Below are 6,951 nucleotides of genomic sequence, written 5' to 3'. Positions count from 1 at the left end.
CATAATTCCATGGCCTCAGTTCTGAAATGCAAACTAAGTCTGGTTTGTTTTGTTAATAGGTGTTTGTTTTCATTTCTTTTGATTGTTGGTTTGTTGGGTAGGTAGGAAGTTATTTTTTTTACCTGATTGCTTCTTTACTGCCCAAGAATCTTACAAGTTAAACTCATCTGGAGTTGTTGCATGGCTTGCCTTGTTAAGTCAGTTGTAGATGCCTGGGGTTTCATGCACGTGGTATTATCTCTAAAATACTGGGCTTGCAAAGTTTTTATTCTGCAAAGTTATTGTTTGATTTTAAGTTTTTATATAGGTCTTAGTTGTGAAGAATTCCTTCAAGAACAGTTTTTCTAAAGAACATTTTTATTAAATGCTAAATGACTTTTCTTAGGTTTCCAATTTAGTAGATCACCCTTAATGTCCATTAAAGTCAAATAAAACTTCCAGCCTTAAATGTTTTTATGTTGCTTAAAGATTATGTATCCAAATAATTTAATTTGCCATTTCTTTTTGACTAAGCAGATATCCTGTCCAAATGATTGGATTGTTAAATTATGTTTTTGTTTTTGGTGAGGAAGATTATCCCTGAGCCAACATCTGTTGCCAATCTTCTTTTTACTTGCGGAAGATTGTCTCTGAGCTAACGTCTGTGCCAGTCCTGCTCCACCCTGTATATGGGACACTGCCACAGCATGGCTTGAGCTGTGTGTGGGTCCGTGCCTGGGATCTGAATCCGCGAACCCTGGGCCGGTGAAGCAGAATGTGCAGACTTAACCACTGCGCCACAGGGCCGCCCCCAAATTACGTTTTTTAAGACTTTGCTAATTGCAGTAAGATTACTGATTAAGCCTAGACGAGGGAGACCTCCCTGAACCTGGAGTACTTTCCCCTCCTCCTCCAAAAATGAGACTAGATGAGCGTATTAATGTGTTTTAAAGCACTGTGATTCTTTCCTTCATAATGCTTATTTAGGTTTGCAGTTCCATGTTTATTCGTATTTTATTTTTATGATTACTTTGTTAATGTCTGTATCTTCTTGTAGACTGAATTTTTATAACCTTGACTGTTTATGTTTTGGCCAGCCATTGTATCCCCATTTTCTAGTACAGCCCTTGGCATATTGGTTGGTTCTTGTAAATATCCAGACATATAGCACTTGTTATGGGCCAGTCACTCTTCTAAGGGCTTTAATGAATTTGAAATTAATCGCAACAACCCTATGAGGTAGGTTCTATTATTATATTATAGGCAAGGAAACTGATTTTTGTCACAGGTTAAGTAACTTACCCAAAGTCAAAACTAGTGAGTTGTGGAGAAGAGATTTCAAACTCTGGCACCCTCGATTTGCGTTCTGTGCTCTTTACTATTGTATGCTGCATATGTCAGTTGAATTAATAGGTTCCGTAAAACATTGGCACGTAGCTTGGAAAACTAGTAACACTGTATTTGGTCACCAGGAACAAATTTTTAGTTTCATATGTTTTGTTAGGAAATAAATTTATAAAATGAAATATGTAGTCCTTTTGCCTGGATGGTTTTCTTTATAATAGCGGGATTAAAAACTTGTCATTTGTGATTTGACAACTCTTAGAGTCTCTAGTTTCTCTAAACAGCCTCCAAAGAAGTTTCAGAATCATCAGTTCAAAAAAAAAGTTTCCATTGCCATTTTGTTAGTGATATGTATCTTGTATGTAGGAATTTATATTTGTGTGTTAGATAAAGTGTGATGAAACAGCATCAAACTTATATTTGTTTTCCCCATTAATATGAGACCTCGTTAAAGCAATTGTATAATTTAGAGTGTCTGCAACATAAGATACTTTCATAAGAAAGAGAGATAAGCTTGTAAACATAGGACAGGTAGCAAAGGGTCATTTGAAGTTTTGGCTTTCACCTTCTAGGCCAGGCCAGTGGTTATCAAAATAGCGTTTCTAGACCAGCAGGATCAACATCACGGAATTTGTTGGAAATGCAGATTCCTAGTCTTCAACCTCAGAGTTATGAAATCAGAAACTCTGGGAGTGGCGCCCAAAAATTTGCAGAATTATTTTTGTTTTGTTCTGGCATACAATAAAGTTTGAAAAACACTAGCAGCATGGATGTCTGATTAGGCTTGCATTTTTTTTCCTTTTATTAATAATCTTAATTTTTTTTAAATTCACTTTTTGTTTTAGAATAGTTTTGCATTTAAAGAAAAATTGTAAAGATAGTATAGAGAGTTCTCACATATTCCACACCCAATTTCCCTTATTTATATTTTACATCAGTATGGTACATTTGTTAGAATTAATGAACCGATATTGATACATTGTTATTAACTAAAGTCCATACTTTGTTTAGATTTTCTTAGTTTTTACCCAAGGTCTTTTTTCTGTTTTAGGATCCCACCTAGGATACCACATTACATTTAGTCATCGTGTGTTCTTTGGGCTGCTCTTGGTTTTGGCGGTTTCTTAGACTTTCTTCAAAACCCTGTCAGTTTCAAGGAATACTGGTCAGGTGTTCTGTAGAATGTCCCTGCATTGGGATTTGTCTGGTGTTTTTCTTATGATTAAAGTTATGTGTCTTGAGAAAGAAAACCATACAGGTAAAGTGCCATTCTCATTGGTGTATCAAGGGTACATATTCTCAACGTGACTTATCATTTTGATTACCTGGCAATGGTCGTGTCTGTCAGTTTTTTGACTGTAAAATTACTCCTTTCCCCCCTTTCCATCCTTCTTTAGAAGGGAGTCACTGTGTATAGCCAACACTTAAAAAGGAGTGGGGAGATATGTTCCACCTCTTGAGGGCAGAGTATCTACATAAATTGTTTACAATTTTTGTGCATGGGAGATTTGTCTCTCCTGATTTATTTATTTACTTATTTAATAATCAGTATGGACTCTATTTTATAGTTTGAGTTGTAATCCAATATTATTTCATTTTGTTTCTCAAATTGTTCCAGCTTTGGTTATTGTGGCCTTTCAGTTGGCTTCTGTGTTCCTTTATCATACCCTTGTCCTGTCATGGTGGGTTTGTTTTTGGTTTTTTGCTGTTTGTTTTATTTTAGCACTTTCTTACTTTCTGGCACTTCAGGATGCTCCAGTGAGCCATTTCTCCAAGGATCCATGGTTGTTTTTATTGGAGAATGGTATTAGAAACCAGCATCTGGATATTAGATATACTCATTGCTGCTGAGGTATCTTTGCTTTTAGGCGCACTCAGCTGATAGCAAGGAAGTATATACTAACCTGTGTCTATACACGTATTTCTATAAGTAACCATTTGTATCTATATTAAGCTAACCTTGAGTTCATGCTTAAGTCTCTAAGCGTAATCCATTACCACATAGATCACTGTAGCCTCCTGCCCTTGCTTATCTGTAACTTCCCACTCCTGCAGTGTGAAAAACCTGGCTTCTGCCATCGCTATCCATTTACTTAATTGCTCAATTCCAGTAAACATGTATATCGGTATCAGAATTATTAACCTAATCTCCCATGGGAAGTATTTATTAACTAGAGTACAGTGCTTATGTAGGTCTTTTTGCCTTTAGTCTTATTCATTTCTAGACTCCTACCGACTCAGAGTTAGCTGAGCACCTTTCTCCTCACTTCTTTCATTGAAGTTGTTTCATACATTTGTAAAGACTTGCATTTTATTTTGGAAAGATCAATTTGATAGGAAGGTACAATTGGAAGTGCTCTAAAGAGAAAGACCAGTTAGGATGAGGGCATGAATTACAACAGAAGCAGTAGGACGAGAAGGGGATAAATTAAGAAGAGATTTAGGATCTTGAACTGAAAGGAATTACAGACGAGAGAGGGAAAATTTGAGGAAAACGCCTAGGTTTGGGAACAGAGGGAAGCCTGAACAAAACAGGGAACCTACACAAAGGTTTTGGAGGACGTGATTTTCGCAGAGGACTGCTGAGTCCAAGGAATCTTCATAACCTCCAGGTGAAGTAGGCCCGGCTATTGGTAAGTTCTGAAGCTTACAGTGAGGCCTTGTGTGGCTCTCAGGATTTGGAAATCATAAGTAAATGGTAATGTAAATATACCATTTAGCTAACTTTGAGGATGCGAAGTTGATAGTGTTCTGAGCTTTTTTTTTTTTTTGTGAGGAAGATCAGCCCTGAGCTAACATCCGTGCTAATCCTCCTCTTTTTGCTGAGGAAGACTGGCTCTGAGCTAACATCTATTGCCAATCCTCCTTTTTTTTCCCCCCCAAAGCCCCAGTAGATAGTTGTATGTCATACTTGCACATCCTTCTAGTTGCTGTATGTGGGACGTGGCCATGAGGCCGGAGAAGTGGTGCGTCAGTGCGCACGCGGGATCCGAACCCGGGCTGCTGGTAGCGGAGCGCGCGCACCCAACAGCTAAGCCACGGGGCCAGCCCAATAGTGTTCTGAGCTTTTGAGGGCATCCTGCTTTCATTAAAAAAACAGCAATCCCTGCTCTTGAATATGATAGGGTAGGAGTACACAAGCACTGAAATAAGTCAGTCCGATAAAGGCTTGTTCAGGCTTATGTGCTGCGTTTGCAGAATGTGCCACTTAACTCACCTGTGATGAGTCCGCTATGTGAAGGAGAAGTTCTTTACCAGAAGAATGGAGAGGAAGATGGTGGACAAGGAAACGTAAATTCCCAGACCCTCGATTCTGTCAGTGCCAATGGTTAAATGGGTTAGTCAGGCATGATGTATTCTTCAGGTGGAGGAAAATATAAAGATTAAATGTGTTGGCAAATAAAATCCACAAGTTTTAAATGTTCAGTACATTAGGCTTAGAATTACTGGGTTCTTTATAATTACACTTGTGTGTAAAACTTGAAAAGGCTCTCGACTGAAAGCTGGGTTCCGGTAACAAACTGATCCCAGATTGTGGACTTCGTGGTAGAGGCCAATTTGCACTGGTTTTGATGCCTTAAGGATTCCTTCCAGTCCTACTCCCCCTTTGCCTGTAAAGCTACATAAATTATCAGCAGGAAAAGGCTGAGTTGGAGGCAGAGGAGGGGAACAATTTAAGGGAGTAGAAAGCCAATGTCAGGATAATGAAAATCAGAATTGGAAAATAGGTGGAATTCAAGTCCCATCTTTCAGGCAGATAATTTAAAACCTTCAGGAAAAGTAGGTGTCTGATAACAGGACTTTATAATTCACCTGATCAGATTTAAATTGTGATTTAGGCTTAAGAATTTAGGTATTAGTTACAAGTAATTCAAAACTCTAGACATAATGATCGCTAATTTTTTGTTAAAAACTTGGCAGAGTGTGCCAAGCACTTGCCTAAGTGCTTTTGATAGCTTTTCATTTAATCTTCAGAACACTCCCATGATTATATACTGTTATCCCTATTTTACTGGTAGAGAAACAGGCAAAGGAAAGCTACATAACTTGCCTCTGGTCATATAAGTAGCAAATGATGAAATTAGATTTTAAAATTAAGGACTTAAGACTCCAAAGTCCTTAAACTCTTCACCATGACACTGAAGACATCTGAGTCGCCATGCAAAACCTAAAAGTGGAACTGCCATTTGGTTATTAGTGTTCAGTCTTTTCTTCCTTAGTGTTAAATGACTGAATTATCATGAAAAGATAATGTACTTTCAATTTTCGCAGTAGTCAGTTGAGCCACTGACTCTTCTTGATAAGGACCCCTAAAGAGCTGATGTGCACTTGACAAGAATTAGGGAGTCTGTGGGACTGAATGAAAGTAAAAGGCACGTGGCAATGAATTTGTCCTGTGCTAGCAGTTTGTTCTAAAGGTTTGTGCATATAAATAACCTTGGCCTTATCATCTGGAATCTCAAACAGTGTTCTGCATCTCTGTATTCTTAGATGTGGATGGTTGGAAGGCCATGTACATTGGCGATAACATGTCACTGTAATGGAGTGAAAGAAGCGATGCATTAAAATTAAGTATTACTGCCTTAGGCAAATTCACTCTTACTTCAATTATGTAAAACTAGCTAGGTTCTCCTTTGTGAAAAGTTAGGGAAGATGTCCCATCAGTTGACGAGGGAAAGACTTTTTTAAACCTGAACCTTAGAATGTTTTAATGAATCAAGAATCACACGTAAAATTATGTTATAAATTATAGGACACTTCTTCCAAAGAGAGTTCCCTAGCATACATGGGTGATCTACTTGTCATATTATACTCTGCCAGATAATCTTGAGACTAGTTGAGGTTTAGGTTTCTAATAGTTTTTTCTCCCAAAGGAATTGTACTGAGTTGGCAGGTAAGAAATTTAGATATTATTAATGTTTTTAATAAGATGTAAAAGTTTGTGAGCATCTTCAATATTGTAGACGTCCTTTTGTTTAATTATTTCATTCAACAAAACACTTTTCAATCAGTTTCTGTGTGCTGGGAATAATTGACCAAACACCAAAAACACTCTGCTTCCAAGGAAAGTTCCAGCAAGGAAAATAAGAGGTCATTAAATAGAAACTATGCTCAAGATAAACCTGTAAAAAGTTGCTGTTGGAGTATATTTGGTAGATTTTGTGGATGAATTTCTGGATACCAGAGTCCTGAAAAAAATGGGTAGGAGTTAACAAGACAGATAGGAGAGTGGAGGGGTTGGGGGCGGGGCACGGAACAGGTGGGGCCGGTTCCCTGAAGAAGGACTAGGATGTGAAAATGCCTGGAGTTGAGAGATTGCAATGGCCTGTTCGGAAAACTCTTGTTAGTTTGCTCAGCCTCCAAGCTTTCCGTCTTGCCCTAGCCCCTAAGCAAATGTCTCAGCCTTGGTTTTAGGCTTGTCTAGATTCTAGTAATAGTGTTAGTTCATACAGCCAGCAGAAGCTCTGCTGATTTTTCCCCAGTAAAGTAAATGGCTTAGTCCATGCCAAGTCTGATCCTTAGCCCCCACCTAGAATTGGCAAATGCCATCTGGAAGTCAACAGTTGGTGCTCTCAGCTATCTAGAGATTTTTAGTATGTCAAGTCTTCATTGCTTCCACAGACTTTT

This window comes from Ceratotherium simum, chromosome 7 (genome assembly GCF_057802395.1).
Source record: "Ceratotherium simum simum isolate JZ-2026a chromosome 7, ASM5780239v1, whole genome shotgun sequence".
In the NCBI taxonomy this organism is placed as follows: Eukaryota; Metazoa; Chordata; class Mammalia; order Perissodactyla; family Rhinocerotidae; genus Ceratotherium; species Ceratotherium simum.
Note: the sequence above shows the minus strand (reverse complement) of the source record.